The sequence below is a fragment of the Pelecanus crispus genome, chromosome 13, assembly GCF_030463565.1.
Source record: "Pelecanus crispus isolate bPelCri1 chromosome 13, bPelCri1.pri, whole genome shotgun sequence".
NCBI lineage: Eukaryota > Metazoa > Chordata > Aves > Pelecaniformes > Pelecanidae > Pelecanus > Pelecanus crispus.
In genome coordinates this window covers 13,887,162-13,905,676 of record NC_134655.1, presented here as the reverse complement: position 1 = coordinate 13,905,676, position 18,515 = coordinate 13,887,162, and the positions used below count along the sequence as shown (strand labels likewise).

At 44.5% G+C, this 18,515-nt stretch overlaps 1 pseudogene; it reads left to right on the top strand.

Moving 5' to 3' along the window:
* The first annotated feature begins 8,496 nt into the window (after window positions 1-8,496).
* LOC142594850 (uncharacterized) lies at window positions 8,497-11,504 on the top strand (annotated as a pseudogene).
* Window positions 11,505-18,515: the final 7,011 nt, after the last annotated feature.

The window sequence follows — 18,515 nt, the reverse complement described above, 5'->3', positions numbered from 1 at the left end:
AAGAAATGAGCTTTTCCATTTCACTCTATTGATTTCTAAATTGCTTTTAAAAGAATACATTTGAAAACCTTCCATGTACAAGAGTGATTACAAAGGAGGATGTACATTGCTGTACAGCTGTCCTTCAATTCTGAACTGGCCCTCCAGAGATGCATCTATGTGTTTTTGTGTCTACAGTCAGGCGACATTAATACATCCACCTAAAAGAAAAAGATTTGACATCACTGCTTATAGGTAGTCAGAATGCAAATCTCCACGGAAATCTAGGCAGCAGATTATGAAGTGCACTAGATGAATGGATGAAGAACAGCCAACAGTGGCAAATATATTCTACTGATGATTGTGTGATTTGTACATTACGAGTTTTAGTTGATACAGCTGTAGACAATACTGTAACAGTTTTTAAAACCCCATTCCCTACTTGTCATCTCTCCTTTCCCTGTTATGAAAGGGAGCAAGAAATTCTGGAGGATCTCATCTTCAGAAATTAGCCAGGTCTCAGGACAACAGAGACTGGTGTTCAAAAACAAGACAAACATCCAGCTGCATTTAAAGAGGGGGTTTTACTGGCCAGAGCATTTATCATATAATTACTCTGGATTCAATAAGCTGAAGAGCAAGTTATATTAAACTTTTACTTTGATCCAAGCAAGTTAGGCACACTGAGGCTACTCTCCAAGATAGCACAATCAACAGTGAAATCATGTCTAGTTGAATGTATTTGCTGTGTGCGTACAGCACTATCTAAGAGGGATAAAACCAGAATTTCTCCAGCTGTAGAAATTGAAACCTAAATATGAATGACCAAGACTGAAAGTTTAGAGGAATTCTTGGGCTGTTCCCAGTGTAAAAGGGTAGCAGGACACCACAGAGCTGCAGAAAAAGGACTGCCTGTCTCCACCAGTTGGTCTTTTTTACTTCTAGCCTTCAGAGATGGTATCAAATGCCTCACTGAAAAGGATACAAAGAGAAATTGCTACTTTATACAATGAACTGCTCTCATACTTCAACAAATCCTAACTTGATCAGCAGAGACACAATCTTCTATAAGTTCAGTTCAGCTCTTAATGAAGTCTTTTTATTATATTCAGAGGACTCTTCATAGTCTGCGAAATAAAATATTTTTAAAGGATTCTCTTGTCTCTACAGTTAAGATTCGCAGTCAGGAAAAGGACATCAAAGGACAGGTTTTCAGATTCTGTTCAAATTCTAAGCCATTCCTACCTCCCAATGCAGGTAGTTCACGTTGAACCATGTTTGTTCATAAAAGGCACAAGTAATTCTGAAAAATGAAGAATAATACAATCCTTTATTCTTCATCAATGATACTCTGGTGTGAACAGGTATATTTTAGTATGTATCAAATTGATTTAAGTGTTCCTAGATCTCTTCCAAAAAACAGCTCTGACAAATCTTCTGTTTGCCAACTCTCTTAAGACTATGCTTAAAAAAAAAAGGAAAAAGAAAAAAAAAAAGCCTTGACCTGTCCTATTTATTTCTTAAGAAAGAATTGAAAGGCTCATTGATCATCTACCAGTTGACAGTTTGTGATGGAGTCAAAACAATATTTTTCTTAAAACTGAAACATGGGTCAAATCCAACCGTGGGATCACTGTGAAGTGAACAGAACTGTGTCCCAGCTTGGTCTGCAACTGGGAAGGAAGTTGAGAAAACAGTGGATGTAATTCACAGTCAGAGTAAAACAATGTTATGTCTCATGGACTCCTTTTCAAAGTTACTCTAACCAAAATGACACCTTTGGGTTTTAGCTATCCAGAATATCAGATAGGCTGAAGACCAGTGCATGGTAAGTTTTGAATAACTGGTAGAGATTATGCCCCTCCTCTTCAAAAAACAAACCAAACAAAAAACTGACATACACACAGGGAAATTTAACTCACAGATGCTTAAAAAACATTAGCTTCTCCACTTGCTCTCACCTATATTTCTTCCCCAAGAAAAGCAAATGTAAATGTGGAGACAGGGAAAAGAGGCCTGCCAGAAGTCTGCCTTTTTAGTCTTAAAAAAAAGTTTCATTTTTTTTCTGCAAACCCTGCTAGTTTTTGTGATAACGGCTTATGTGAAACCAGAGAGGCAGCGAGTGCTGAGAAAAACACCGCTGATGGTTACAATTCTCTGGCTCTTTCCCAGATCTCTCATTATCTGGAAGACCCAAACCCCAGAATCTCTTAGAGTAAAGAATTAAGAGGCAAATATTTCCTTTTCTTCCCTTCTCAAAGGGCAATGGTTCCCAGCTATCTCACTTTACTCTATGCAAAGATATCACTGGTCCTCCTCTTTTCAGAGACTCCTCAAAGCTAGATTAAATCAAAACGCAGGGTTTTTTGAGGATACAATATAGTTTAAGGAACATTTCTTCTGTGAAGAACAGAATAGGGCTGAAACTGGCTCAACAACAGAAAAAAGCATCAGTTTCCTCTGGCTTTTGACCATATTTAAGGAAAAAACAAAACAAAACAAAACAAACAAAAAAAAGAAAATGTAATGCCATACTAGAAAGCAAGCCTGTGACTTCTCTGTGAGGAATTGCTGTTGCAAGACTTAGCAAACAAGAAGGAATTTCAGAAGGGGGGCTGAAAGTTCAGCTAGGCAGAGCACCACCTGGTGTGCAGACACATCAGCAGAGCCAGGCATGATACCAAACACACCTCCTCTTGCTGCCCAGGGCACTCGCCCTGATCTTACACCAAGACAAGACAAAGAAATGCAGCAGCAGCTACACTAACCCCTAGGTATCCCATGAAGTTTTCAGCTCTCCGAGGCAGCAGCCAGGCATCTTGCCTCCTGAGCATTGGCTTTTTCTTGCACAAGTGCAGGGTCAATCAATGTGTCTGAATGATCGCAGCTCGTATGCCTGCACCTTTAGCAGGCTGGACAATAATAAAAAATGTTGACATTTTTGTTTCAGTTTTATAGACAACTGAAATTGCTGACCCTCTGTGGTGCTGTTTACATAATGTAAGAGACCTACTTCAGTGTAAAATAGCATTTCTAGCAGAAGTTACTTCCATTACCAGGAACCCTTGGCACTGAAACATGCTATTCTAGAATACCACATTTTAAAGAGTCCTTTAACAGAATTATAAATAGACCCACCACTCACAGGAACCATATGAGAAGCAATTCAGGGAATGGAAAATATATTCTTATTAGCTAATCTACATTAATTTTATGCCAATATTGGGACATTTACTAGCAACTCATCAAAATACACTGCTACACAGATCCTAATCACAACTTCCCAAGGTATGTTTTCCTTTTCAAATATATCATTGCACATACTGAAGCTCACTTCATTTGCATGCTTTAATACCTTTTTCTCAGTAATGAGGTAAGAGGAAGCATGCATGACTGGATAGAAAACTGCATCCTTCCATTTTATATTTTGTGCTTTATTTCCTTTTCCCAGGCTCTGACATCTGTTGTTTTGCCCAGTTAATGAAGTTTGTTTCTCCCCTGAAATTTGGCAGCCCTAGTCTAACATTCATCTAATTAAGAGAAAAAGGGCTTTATCTATTACACGCATGTGATTCACCCAGGAATTGCCGAGGCACTGCAGTACAACTTCTGGAAAGGAACTCTTTGGTCACAAAGCTGGAAAGGCAGCGCCCCCCAGTCTGTGTGCACCATTCTCCGCTCAGCATATGCACTGATCTGACAAGCACTGCTCAGAGGAGCCTGTCCTCCTTTTACCCTTTGAAGAGAACTCTCCCATAAATCTATTTTTACTGATCATCATGAAAAGTGAATAGTCTTTTCTGGAACGTTTAGCTGGGTAGCAGCACCAGCCCAAGCGAACAGGATATGGATTGTTCATACAAAATTCTCTTGTAATTATTGTCTCTGATAGTCAGCAGTGAATACAAGAGCTATTCTCATTTTAAACTAATTAACCATGAAAAGATGTCAGGCTCTTATTATCAATCTCAATCACTCAGCAGTAGCAATACTTGCAGATAAGGTCAGAATTTGCTTCCATTGTCTCCAAAGACAAAGGCATGCTATGGCATGGACCAGAGGAGACATCTCTGCAGAACTGATTCCCAAATTCAGCTTGCTTGGGTGCCATCACTGGCAGAACAGCAATGGCAGCAGCAGCCGCCCCAGCTCTATGACAAGTTTCATGTGCTGGCAAAGAACTGCAGCTTTCTAGGTTACTTATGCAGATTTTCAAATAACCTACAGCTTCTGAGAAGTTTGGAAACTCCCTGTCTGAAGGAAAACTAGGATGCTCCTCCCTTGAAACCAGCACGTGGTGAAGTCACATCTTTCCACTTCTGGCATGGGCAGGTAAGTTCTGACTGTTCTGCCACACTCCCAGATATCTAGTCTGGATTTGCCCTGGTCCTCCTCCGCTGCAAGCAAAGAGCCATGAATTAGCTTTAAGCACAGGCAAGAGAAATATGCCTGAGCATATTTCTGGGCTGTGGCAAATCTGAATGCACAGCATCCAGAGCCATAAACTACTTAGGACCCCATATATCCAAAATCCAGGATGCAAAATTCTGGGAAAAGATAAAACTGTGGCTCACAGGACACTGGCACCAAAGAAAAGAGTCACCATGCCAAGAGGTTTTTATGGCATGTTACAAAGGCAAGCCAGCACAGCAGTAGGCTGAAACATCAGAGGTTGGATTCCCATGCAGTGGTGTAACCCCAAGCGCTGCCAGGTCCCCATAGCAGCTTCTGCCTCCAGTTTCTCTGGACACAGACCTTTGCTGCCTATGGACTTTTCACTACATAGTACAGGGTTATTTGCACACAGAACAGGAAGTTTCTGTGCTGCTCAAAATTATTTTCACTGCCGCCCCAAAGCACAGCTGGTAGTTTGTTGGTTTCAACAGAAGTGCAAGAATATTAATCCAGTTGTAACCTTTACTCTGTTTATAACTTAAAAAAAAAAAAATCATACCCAGCAGGTATGTATATAGAACTGCAAAGAATCTCCTAACAGATTCATAATTTCACTCTCAACTGAATTTTTTTAAAACTTCTCCAAGACATATTATCACACTTCTGTCTCTCCATATTCAAAAATAAGCAATGAACACTTTTTATTTTGTGCTGTGAGGAAATACCAGAGAAAGCAGATGACATTTACTGACCCTTCATTGTGACTTGGACTGTTATTAAAATCAAATGCTCTGTGAAGAACTGTTTTATGGAAAAGGTCAAGTAGGTTGAACTTAGTTTTGTGAGATGTGCTATACATAACATGCATCTCACAGCTTGGATATCTTGGTACAAATACTTTAAAAGGAGCAAGTTACTTTGTTAGGATGGCCTGGCAGTAAAGTGACCTACAGATCACTGCATTTCAAGTGCTAATTTGCTATGCAATGCCCTCCAATTCTTGCATGATGCTGGAATCTTGTTTTCAGGGTAGAACGGAAACTGGAACCCACCCAAAGGAAACGCTATAGATCTTGTTTGGCAGTTTTTATAGCAGAAGTTTTATATGGAGACAAGATGTTAGATGGTGATGGAAGTGTTCTGCTGTACACGCAGTCCCCAGGACCTTCAGATCTTGCAAACACTTATGCACATATATAAGTGGAAGTAATTTCATTAAAAGCAGATGCACTGTTCTGATGAAAAATGCTGTGTCTGTCCCTAAACACTTGCAAAATTTGCAAGCCATAAGGCCTTCCATAGGAAATGGTCTAGATTCTGTCTCACATTTATCAGCTTTTTTGTTTGTTTTGTTTATTGACCACAATCACCCCAGATATCCTCAAACAAGGATCATGGTGCTCACAGACTTCTGAAGGAAGTATCGTTCTTTAGACATGACAGGATTACAGGCATATAAACATCCTCCCAGAATGATTATGGTGCAGTACACGGCACTCATTAACTGTCCCTTTGGGTTGGTAACCATGCTGTAATAGTACAGTGCTGTTTAATCAACATGATTGTTTCACCTTTATTTGTTAGGAGAGCAGCAAATGCTCTGCCAGATTCTAAAATCTGGCACTTTGGTTATAAGCCTCCAAGACCTTGTGAACCTCTGCTCACAAGTTTCTTTGACACTACTTCTCCAGGTTTGTTTTTCATCATCTTCCCAAACATGTCCTAAAGGCCTGTAATGACAGGTATGCAAAAGGAAAAAAAATCCACTTGCACTACTGTCAGAAATATTAAGTTGCAGCTGGCAAAATAAATTACATCGACAGAAGTAAAGGAGTTATAGGGTGGGTGGGGAGAAAAGCAGAAATAGTTTGTGGCACCACAACCACCTCAACTTCCTCATTCCGATTCTTCACTGATAGACAAGTACAGTCAGCAGAGAGAGAAGAGTATAATGAGCCTCAGTTACATAGAAAGCAAGTGCTTCTGATTTAAAAACACACAGTACAGAAAATAGGCACACAGCACTGTACACACATTTAAATTCACAAAAGGAAATGGACTGAAGATTAATCTACAAGAGTTTCACAAATCAGTTGAATTTAGGATGTGAGGTTTTGAGATACTTATGTTTTGTGAGTCCTTAAAAAGCAAAAATTTTTTTTTTGTCTGATTGACAAAGGCAACTCTCTAAACTTGCAAACAGAAGAGCTGAGGAGTCCCCCTGGAATCTCTGAAACAATTCCTGCCATTCTGTGAAACTCTGGATCAGGCCTCAGGAATCTGATGACCTTCATGTACTCCAGGAAAAGCAATTGTGGTCTCTAGGGGAGGACCCTTAAGCTCCAGCTTCCACTACGAATCAGGAGGAAATTTTAGTGAGCCCTAGAAAACCTCAGAGCTGTTTAACGAACATGCTGGCTAGACCTGCCCCAGCTAACAATACCATTAATGTGCATTATTGATAGCTCGCTCTCTTCAGCTGCTGAAGATGCTGAAGCACTCAAAGAAACAAGACCCAGCTCAGCAGCACGGGCTCATTACCAGGAAAGCTGTGACAGGAGCAGACCCTGTACTGACACGGGGCTGGAGGGCTGCACGGTCCCGCGCTTGGTGGAAGTCAGCTCTCAGAGAACCTTAATGCACATTCTGACAGTCCAGGTCCCTGCGGATGTTCAGTGGCCAGAGGGTCCAAGAGCTCTAGTATCCGTCACCGAAAACGGACAAGGGAAGAGAAAAGCCCCATCAAGCACCCTTGGCTGAAAGGTCCCTTGCGTCTGCAGGCACAGATTGCCATGCAGCAAGATGCTCATCCATGTTAGCAAAGACTTTCTGCCAAGGGATAGGCTTTGGGGAGCAGTGTGGCAGTATCCTCCTGCAGTCAGACCCATTTAGTCACTCAGTACTAGAATATTTCGCAGGAAATTAAATCACCACACGTAAGGAAGCTAAATATTAATGTTTATAAAGCCTAGGCAGATGGCAGTTATTAGGCAGGTATTACTATATTATTACACACAACTTGATACTGAAGATGCAGGTGGCTGCCTTTGAATCCCCCAAAACATATGTTATTTCCAAAACAGTGAACCTCTGCTAGTTCTTACCTAGTGTATGTCACGCAGGTTAGCCCTGCTGCCAGCAATGCCAGGCTAGGCCGGAAGGCAGAGGACGCTCTGCTAAAGCACAGGAGTGCGAGGGGCGAAATGGCTAGACATCTGTCTCAAAGCTTGCCCACGTGAAGCTGGCAGGACCTTGCAGGAAAGCGTGCGGGGTGTCTCCCGCTCGCACGGCAGCAGGGAGGGCAGCGAGGCCCTGGCAACAGCCCGCTGGGAGCAGACGATCGGGCGTGGGCGTGGGCGTGCGGTCGGCGCGCGAGAGCCTGGGCATGGAGGGGCTCGGAGACGCGGGCTACGTGCCGTCACCCTGGGCGAGCAGGATGCAAGGGAGTTCTGCGCAAGCGTGAAGTTGTTGCCTCAGGCACGCAGCCTGTAAAAGACCCCCAAGCCCAGCCCCCGCGTGATCACTCGCCACTGAAGACCCCGGCGTGATTCACCCGCCACCGAAGAGCCCAGAAGCGGGGACGCCCGGTGGTGACTGGCTTTCCTCTCCCAAGCTCTCCCTTAATTTTCCTCTCTTGTTTTCCTTCCTTCTCTATCGCTATTTGTCTCTCTTCCCCGAGTGGTTAATAAATGGGTGGAGTTAGGACACCTGACCTCATTTGTGTCTGAATCTCGCTCGAAGGGACCGACGCTGAAATGGGAGGTCAGCCTAGCCGCCCCTAGCCCCCAGGCTCGTCTGAGGTCGGTTAGAACGCAAGGGCACCCTCCTCTCATCCAAATGGGATCGGAACATCTTTTAATTGGCGTCACGGACAGGATCCCTCGAAGCACAAGTGTCGCATTGTCCGCTCGTTCTTGTTTTGCCTTGTCGTGAGACCTCCCGGGAAAGAGCAGGGGGTGGGACAGTGTGAAGCGTTCCAAACTGAAGTGGTGCCTCCCTGGGACGACTGCCCCCTCTTTACCTGAGATCTTGTTTTGCCTTGTTTAACGTGGGACCTCCCAGGAACGAGTAGCGGGTGGGATAGTGTCAAGTGTTCAGAACTGCCCCCTCTTTATTTGAGAGATGAGTGACAAAGCATCTGCCCCTAAGGGCAAGGAAGTTCTGTTTGATTTTGGGGGCAAACACAATGCCCAGCCTTCTGTGCCCGGCATGGACTGGGCGCGGAGCAGCTGGCACCAGTTGCGGAGCCTTGTAGGCCGAATGGTTGCCCTGCGGGAGGGCGCTGGGGCTGCCCTGGGCAGGGGGCAGCCGGTGCTCGCGCCGACCTCGGCGCCAGCCCAGCCGCGGCAGTGGGGGCGGGAGGCCGCCGTGGTGCCGCTGAATCTCAGACCGTAGAATCTCTCCAAACCCTGGTTAAAACGCTGCAGGGACAAGTTGGTGAATTAAAAAAACAACTGGAAGAGGAAAAGGACCAGGTTAAAATTTTACGAGCTGCTCGTAAGGAGCAACTCCTTGTGAATGCCGTCCGCGAGGAGGCACCCCCCCAAACTATTTAACCTATTAATGATCTGCAGGCAGCGAAAGAAAAATTAGAGAGATCAGAACCACCCTCGCTGCGACCCTTAGTTAAAACCGAATACTAACTGTATTGAAGATATTGTATTGTTATTGTATTGTATATGAAGATGAGCAGGACCATTTTCCCTAAGTTACAACTAAAGAAATCCCCTACACTGCCACTGAATTGGCAAAATTGAAAAAGGATTTTGGCCGAACCCCAAGGGAATCAGAGATGGACTATGTGTGGAGAGTGTCACTGTCAGGAGGGGATCAAATTTTGCTAAGTGAAAGGGAGGCAGAAGGATATTGGGGGCCAGGAGTATTCTTAACTACTGGAGCCCACCGAGCCCCCTGGTCTCTAACCCGAGTGGCTTAGTGGGCAGGAGGGTTGAACCCCCTGGAAGTGGGGGATCCTCTCACAATTATGGGAACTGTCGATCAGTTGGTAGAAAGCGTGCAGAAAGCGGCTTGCCTACAAATGATGTACGATTGGAAATTAGAACCTAGGCAGGAATCCCTAATGCTGATGCCAGTGGATCACGAGCGAATGACTCCCTTTATAAGGGGACTCCCTGACTCTTTAAAACCAATTGGGATTCAAATACAAGCAAAAATACAGGTGGCTTTAGAGGGATTTGCTCCCAATAGGCCTCGCTGACCCCGATAGGAAAGTATGGACTTGAGGTGAAGTAGCCCAAGAGCAATCAATTATGGGCGCAAATATGGCCCCGTTGGCCGTCCAACCACCAGAAATCTAAGGCGGACCGAAGTTAAAATGGTCCCACACTTTGGTGACACAAAAAAGCCACCCCTTGTAAAACCATCTGGGGGAGGGACTTCCCAAACAAGCGCAATAGCTTGCGGGCAAAGGGCCGGCAAAAGGGGATCCCAGGCGACCTAAGGGACGGGCTGCCACCAGACAGGTTAGGGAGGCTGGTGCCGGGGTGGCCTGATGAACCGGTAAGTAGGGAAGTAGGCTGTAAAGGTGCCATTACCCATAGTGCACTGTCTGAGATTAATTCTTTAGGAATAAATGTCTCCCGAGACTCGGCGGGCAATTAGATCCTTCTGAAAGGGCTAAACCTCTGACAATACCTGACTCAGTTTTGGTTATTTGCTGAAGCAGAGTAGATAAATAGGACAGATATTTCGAAGAATGTGACTCCTTGTCTGGCACAATTAAAACGGATCTTAAGCTCGTTAAGCTTACTGAAGCACTGATAACATAGACTCAGGACACCTGTGCCAAGATGAGCACTCAAGGAACTGGTTTTGTAACATTCCAAGGCCAAAGGAATGATGAGCTAATTCAATGACCATATATGGACAAAGGAGGCCCAAAGTTCAACCAGTGGACAAGTGAGGAGGACTATTGGAGACCACTGGAGGATCCCAGAAGACCACCAAAGAGGATGACCACGCCTGCAGATTGGACATTTGCATATGTTAATGACTTCCAGGAAATCTCATGTTTATGTATATGAATTCTTGGAAATCCTGTGAATATGTACGACTGTATAGTATATAATCTTTGGAAGTTTGCCAAATCATTGGAGCACTCATGGTGGAACAATCCCCAGTGCTGCCCAGTGCTGCAATAAAGGATGCCTGCTTAATAGTCACTTTGTTGCTATTGAGTTTTATTTTGGGAACTTTCTGAATACTCCATTTCCTCCTACAGAGAGGTTCGGACTTTGAAGAATAGTATCCGTGAATTTTGTATCACTTCGCCCTCCAATGGTGAGCGGGGGGGGGGGGGGGGGGGGGGGGGCGAAGGTAGGACATACATTAGGTGGCTCACCGAAAACTATCAGGGAGATTTACTTATCACTGGGATTGCAGGGCCAAAATGAGTCCTAGTCACCTTTCTGATAGATACTGGAGCACAGATTTCAGCCATTAAAACAAAAGATGCCACTAGCTGTGGGATTTTCCCCTCAAAGCAAAAAGTATTTGTAGTAGATGCATTTGGTAAGGTTCAGCCACAGGCAATGGCTAGAGTTGGCTTGCACTTGCCTGGGGAAGAAACCAAGATTGAGACAACTATGGTAGTGGGAGACTTCCCACTTAACTTCTTGGGACGTGACATATTGAAAGGGAGAACCTGGATTGACAATAATGGGAGGCAGTGGTCGTTTGGTTCCCAGGCACTGGACGTCCAGCTGCTACAAGCTGCACTGCCTCTCCCTCCCTCAAAAATTACTAATGTCAAACCGTACCCAATACCATTAGGAGCTAGAGAGGGAATAACACCCGTATTAGAGGATTTAAAGGGGCAGGGCATCGTGATCCCAGCCCACTTCCCCTTTAATTCCCCGGTGTGGCCAGTACGGAAACCCAATGGCAAGTGGAGGTTAAGTCTGGATTACCGCAGGCTTAATGCAAATACCGGTCCATTAACAGCTGCAGTACCAAATATTGCCGAGCTTACAGCCACTATACAGGACCAAGCCCACCCAATTATGGCCACGGTAGATGTGAAGGATATGTTCTTTACGGTTCCCCTGCAGCCTGAGGACCAGGATCATTTTGCTTTTACCTGGGAAGGGCAGCAATTCACTTTTACCTGACTGCCACAGGGATACAAGCACTCCCCCACGCTAGTACAACATGCTTTGGCATGAGAGCTGGAGGTGGTTCAGGTAGAGAAGGGGGTTAGCATCTGTCAGTATATAGATGATATTCTTGTGGGACGGAAGGAGATAGAAGGGGTTCGGAATACTCAAAATAATATAATTTCCCACCTAGAGAGGTTGTGACTGACTGTTCCTCCTGAGAAAAGACAAATACCCTCACATGAAGTAAAATTCTTAGGGATTTGGTGAAAGGGAGGAATGACATGTATCCCACCGGACACTCTTTGTTCACTAGACCAAATGCCAACATCGAAAAAGGAATTGCAACATGCACTAGGGTTACTTGTGTTTTGGAGAAAACACATTCCGGACTTTTCAATTATTGCTAGGCCCCTATATGATTTGTTACGATGGGGCCCAGTGGGAATGGACCGAGCCCCATGAAGAGGCCTTGCAGCTATTGGTGTTTGAGGCAACTGCCCATCAGGCTGTCAGTCCCATTCACCCCTCAGACCCTGTCCACATCAAATGGGGATTTGCAAAAACTGGGCTATCAATACATTTATGGCAGAAAGGCCCTGAGGGACCCACTTGACCTACTGGGTTTTATTCCCGTAGCTTCAAGGATGCCGACAAAAGATACACGGTCTGGGAAAAAGGTCTGTTCGTAGTCAGTGTAGCTCTGAGAGAAACCAAGCAAACTATTTGGCAACAACCAGTAGTGCTTAGAGGCTCGTTTAAAGTAATCAAAACAGTTTTGGCAGGAACCCCACCCCCTGATGGGGTGGCCCAGAGAGCCTCTGTGTGAAAATGGTATGCTCAGGTAGAGCATTATTTTGACATTTTTGCGGTATCTGAGGGAGCTGCAAAAATGCTAATTATTGAAGAGGAAGCGAGCCTAAATGAGGACATAAGTGAGTTCCCTCCCATAATACAAACAGCTCCCCCATTTTCTGAGCAGCTGCAAAACGTATGGTTCACAGACGCTTCCTCAAAGCGAGAAGGGAAAACCTAGAGATACCAAGCTGCAGCACTCTGCATAGACACTGAGGAACAAATCATCACAGAGGGGGAAGGTAGTGCCCAAGTAGGGGAACTAATCGCTGTGTGGAGTCTTTTTCAACATGAGTCTCAATCTGTTTCTCCTGTCTATATCTATACTGACTCCTATGCTGTGTTCAAAGGCTGTACTGAATGGCTTCTGTTTGGGGAGCAAAATGGGTGGGAAGTCAATAGAATACCTGTCTGGCAAAAGGAAAAATGGCAGGATATCCTAGCCGTTGCTAAACAAAGACAATTTGCAGTGGGCGGGGTAGCGTCTCACCAACAGGATAGCACCTCCATGAGCCAGTGGAACAACAAAGCAGACGAACTAGCCCAATTTGCTCCCCTGCAGAACACCCCGATAGCAGAAAACTGGGAGCGATTGCTGGAATGGCTACATGTGAAAAGAAAACATTCAGGGGCCAAAGATCTTTATTGCGAGGCTCACGGCCAGGGTTGGCCAGTCACTAGAGAAAGAATGTAAGACTTGTATATCTGCTTGTGACCAATGCCATACTTGCTTAGAAAGACATCCCCTGGAAGATGATCCCCTACATCTGAGGGAAGGAAAAGGGCTGTGGGAAGCTTGGCAAGTGGACTATATTGGTCCTTTCCAAAAATCGGAAGGAAAACACTACATGTTGGTTGGGGTAGAGATAGTGTCAGGGCTGGTTCAAGCTGAAGCACTTGCTAGAGCAACAGGGGAAAATACGGTAAAGACATTAAAAAAGTGGTTTGGAATCTTTCCCAAACCCCAAATGATTCAACTGGGTAACAGTTCCCACTTTACTGCCAAAACAGTTCGGGACTGGGCAGCTCAAGAAGGAATTTCATGGGTGTACCACACTCCGTATTACCCGCAGGCAAATGGAATTGTGGAAAGGACAAATGGTTTGCTAAAGCATCTCCTCAAACCTCGCATGTTGGGATGGGCTGAACAGCTAAAGGACATGGTAACCAGTGTTAATAGCTGTTGGGGAGTCAATGGATGCCTGAAAATCACAGCATTTTGTCCAAAAGCCCCAACTATCATACCAGCTCCCTATGGCCCTAATCATCCAGAAAATCCATCCCATTTTCCGAGCCAACCACTTTTAGTCGAACTCCCCACAGTAGGGACTGTACCTTTAGTACTAGAAATTCCAGTAAATAAATATGCCTGGAAGGCAAAAGATGCTCATGGAAAAGAGCGTAAAGTCAATACAAGATGGATTATTCCATCCTTCTAGCCTTGTCTAACACCGGTTCATACGAACAGAGAGCATCTTTCTTTTTTCTTTCAGGTAAATGCCATGAACTGCAACTAAAGGATCAAAACGCTGTTAACCATATGCTTAATATTGTTGTTATTTGTTTTGTTAATATTCATAGCATATCTGTTCTACTACCATCAATAATGTTTTGGTCCTTGTTTTCCCTTTGATTGGCCACCATCCTCACCTTTAATAGCTGGAGAACCTCCTGTACCCCCCTTTTCGATTCATTCTGGCAGAATGAGTTTATAACATTAGGTCAACAAGTGGCTGAATCATTTAATCTTACAAGCTGTTGGGTATGCGGAGGACCCTTTGGTCTGGCAAGCTGGCCTTGGGTAGCCACATCAGTATCACCGAAATGGCTGAATCACTGAAAGTGAGGTGAAGAAAGACAAAACCTGGGAAAACCCAAACAACCCACCCTGGCACATACACCTTCCAGAAAAGGGCAAATATTGTTTAGCTAGAGTACAAAAAGACAGCCCCTTTGTAGGAAATAGTACCTGTGAATAGGTATATCAGAATGTATCTGTGGATCAAACTATTTCATATTATGCCTGGGTAAACAACAACACAGGACACTTGGGTTCATTTCCCACATTTTGGACTCTTACACCTAACAGAACTCAGGGTAATCTTGTAGGCCACAATTGTACTTGGAAGCAGGAGCTTATAACTGCAAATATTGTTATCAAATAAATTGGGCTCTTTGGAAAACAACTTGGGAACATCTCTGCAGAGATTCATTAGCTTGTTGTGTGAACGCTACAAAGGAAACACTGTATTGTTGTGCCAATAGTGATCCTTTTGGCTTGGAACCCACTCCATATTTTGACCCGTCGCCAGGTGGGGAACATTGGAGAGGTCCTTTCTCAAATGGTTCCATCCCCCTAAAGGGACACTGCTGGATTTGTGGACACCATGCATACAAATTGCTACCCGCACACTGGTCAAGAGTATGTTACGCCCCCTATTTTTCTTACTTCCAGAAACAAACAGTAACCATTTAGGTGTTAAAGTATATGATGATTTAATTCAGGAAAAATGATCTATTGAAACCACTTTAACTAGCGGAAACAGCCAATCGTGGGGGAAAGACAACTGGACCCACAACGTGGAACCCCAATGAGCTGATCAGTGGTGCTCAAGAACCTATTTATAATTTAAATCGTATTATCCATTTGCAAGCCATGTTAGAGATTATCACTAACCAAACAGCTGACACTCTTGATCTATTAGCAGACCAAGCTACCCAAATGCATACAGCAATTTTTCACATCGCATGGTTCTCGATTACCTACTGGCTGAAGAAGGAGGTGTTTGTGGCAAACTTAATGATTCCAACTGTTGCTTAAAAATTGATGACAATGGAAAAGTTGTGAAACAGATCACATCCGAAACACAGAAGTTAGCCCACATTCCTGTCCAAACATGGGAAGGCTGGAACATGGATGTGTTCTCGTGGCTCCCGGGCAGCCCGTGGGTTAAAAGTTTTTTGTTCTACCTGTTACATGGTTTATCAATGTTACTATTTTTGCCATGTATAATTCCATGTATTATTCAATTGATTCAACATGTTGTGACTAACATGCAATTTGTAACCGCCCCTTCACCCGATGGTGCCAAACAAATTCGTGCTGTGTGTGAATCCATGCCACCAATAGTGCGAATTCTCTAGATGCTCTTTTCTGACCTTTTCTAAACAGCTACTTTTTTTTTAACCAACCATGGATCCTGAAGAAGCAATTTTTGAGCCACGGGGTGGTGCAAGGGGTGAAATGGCTAGACATCTGTCTCAGCTTGCCCACATGAAGCTGGCAGGACCTTGCAGGAAAGCGTGCGGGGTGTCTCCCGCTCGCACGGCAGCAGGGAGGGCAGCGAGGCCCTGGCAACAGCCCGCTGGGAGCAGACGATCGGGCGTGGGCGTGCGGTCGGCGCGCGAGAGCCTGGGCATAGGGGGGCTCGGAGACACCCCCAGCCCAGCCCCCGCGTGATCACTCGCCACTGAAGACCCCAGTGTGATTCACCCACCACCAAAGAGCCCAGAAGTGGGGACGCCCGGGATGCCATGGATCCATGGTTGTGACTGTTTGCACTTTCCTCTCCCGAACTCTTCCTTAATTTTCCTCTCTTGTTTTCCTTCCTTCTCTATTACTATTTTTCTCTCTTCTCCAAATGGTTAATAAACGGGTGGAGTTAGGACACCTGACCTCATTTGTGTCTGAATGTCGCTCTAAGGGATTGAACCTGAAATGAGAGGTCAGTCTAGCCGCCCCTAGCCCCCAGACTCGTCTGAGGTCAGTTAGAACGCAAGGAGACCCTCCTCTCATCCAAATTGGATTGTAACAAGGAGGAAGCTTTGATGCCTCATGGCATACAAATGGTTTCTTTCTTAATCCCCAGGGGCATCAGGGCTTAATACAACAAACCAGACAAACTGCTACTGCTCACCATACTAACTACTTAACACATCTGAGGCAGCAGGTGGTCTCCAAGACATCTTGCTTGAGCAGCAGCCAACTCAAAGTCCATCCAGGACCGCAACAGCAGCCCAAGGACAGCTCTGCTCCATGCCCGCCAGCTGCAGCCCCCAACGGCCCTGCGCTGTGGAGGAGCCTCAGTGCAGGAACACACTGCAGCCCACAAACCGACCCCAAGCCAGCACGTGCTCATTGGGCATGGGAGATGCTTTTTCATCAGATGAGTGTTTCTCATCCATTCTCAAGTGAGTAGCAGCTGCTCCTTGTATGCCCTAAGTAATGCACAGCAATGCAGGACATACCATAGGCCCTGGAAGAGTTTTGTCTTGAAATGGCCAGAAGCAGATATCTGCTATAAAATACATGGTGAAAGTGCCACTCCATAAAAATAAAGTATGCAGATACACTGCTTAAGGAGAAATGCAAGTGTGAAATAAGGTCAGAAAAAAAAAAATAGTATAAAAGAATGGATGCAGTTTGCTTTACTGCATATTTTAAAGAGAAAGATCTGTCAGTACAATTACCCTGGTTTCAGATTATTTGCAGGACTCCAGCAAGCTATGTGCTTGTACCTACAAGCCACAGCCTTTACACAAGAATTTTCTTTTTGTGCCAAAACTAAAGAAGTCAGGACACTGAACAGAAATGCAGTTGCACCTTTTGGTGCCCAGCCAGCAGTGGAGCACCCCAGGAGCATCTCGGTCCCCAGCCATCACGGTGCTGCATGGAGTGGACCAACAGTGAAAACAGGCACCAGTGCAATCAGCCCCAGCTGAATGTCTGCTACAGAAAAGCAAAACTACTCTCTGTTATCTAGAAGCATGAAAACGTTGCCTTGAGCATAAGACTAGCAGCCCATTCTCTTCCTACCTTTTTTTCCCCTCATTTATTGTCACATGCATTGACTATAGCTCTTCTCAGACTGTGAAGTCTTATCAGAGAGGCAGTTTAACAGCTCCAACTCCTAAGTGTAGAAAAGCAGCCGGATATTTCCAGAAATGAGAAGCAGAGCTGCCTATATACTTTTCACTGGTAACATTAGTAAAGCTATAGAAATAGGAAAACCAAGCAGTGGCTCTGTTCACAGGTGCACAGTGCATACAATTCCAATAGATTTTTCTAAATGACTGTCCAGTGAACATTATGGAAGTGCCTACTGAAACCTGGAGCAGGAGAGTTTTTAGCTAAGCTGTTGTTTCTCTGCCACAACAAAAAAGTACATTAAGCACCCAAGTCACTAAACTAATGAGACATCTCATTGTTATTGTAGTAGCAATGGAAATACTGAACTACAAGATAATCTTATTCCAAAATAACCAAGTTCTTATCTTGGAAAGAGCTTCTTTATGAGACATATTTTGCTACAGCAATTTTGCAACAAGATTGTACTGGAAAGGTTAAAAAAGAAATAATTTTTTTTAAAAAAGCAAACTCAGCAACAGAAATCTTTGCTTTAAATGGTACGTTATAATGCTTATGCAAATAAAAGCAAAAAAGATTGGGGCATTTTCTAAAGCTTGGTGTTAAAACTTAAATTTAATTTACAGTGAGTTTTCACTACTACATCTTCATGTGTAACAACCATACATGCACATCTAGACCATTCTTTTTATGCAGTCTTTCATATTGCTCAACATCTTAAAGCACATAGCTGTTGCCAGAGTTCACTCATTTACAGAGATCCAAGACATTCCTGTCCAACAGTTTTCCCTGTCCTGGCGTCCAGGGCAGCAGAGAGGTTATGGACTGCATGAGTTGCTGGGAGGGCATTTAGATGAAAACCAGTTCTCCTGAAAATACCAGGCAGGCACAGCTCTCCCACCTGCTCTTTCAGAGCTCTGCTATATGTAACATTTTTCAGGACACACCACTGAGATTTGATGCTCCAAAATAAGGTTAATGACATTAAGAATGGATTTTGAGCACCTATTGCGTCTGCTGCTGTGTAAGGACAAGCTAGTGCTCACCTGAAACACCCACTAATTTCCATAGGTGCCACTTGAGGATTTTGCACACTCTTGCATAGGAGTCAGCTATCAGAGCACAGCTGTGGTACAGATTCTTGGGGACTTCTAATATTACAGCCCTGATTACAGCATTGGAGGCTGTCAGAGCTGACAACCAAAAAGGGAATCTGTTCTAAAGCGAGTCCACAGAAAGGCAAAAAAGTTTGTAAGATGCACACGCTGGCAGGTAAGACGACATTACTTCATTCCTATCCTTCA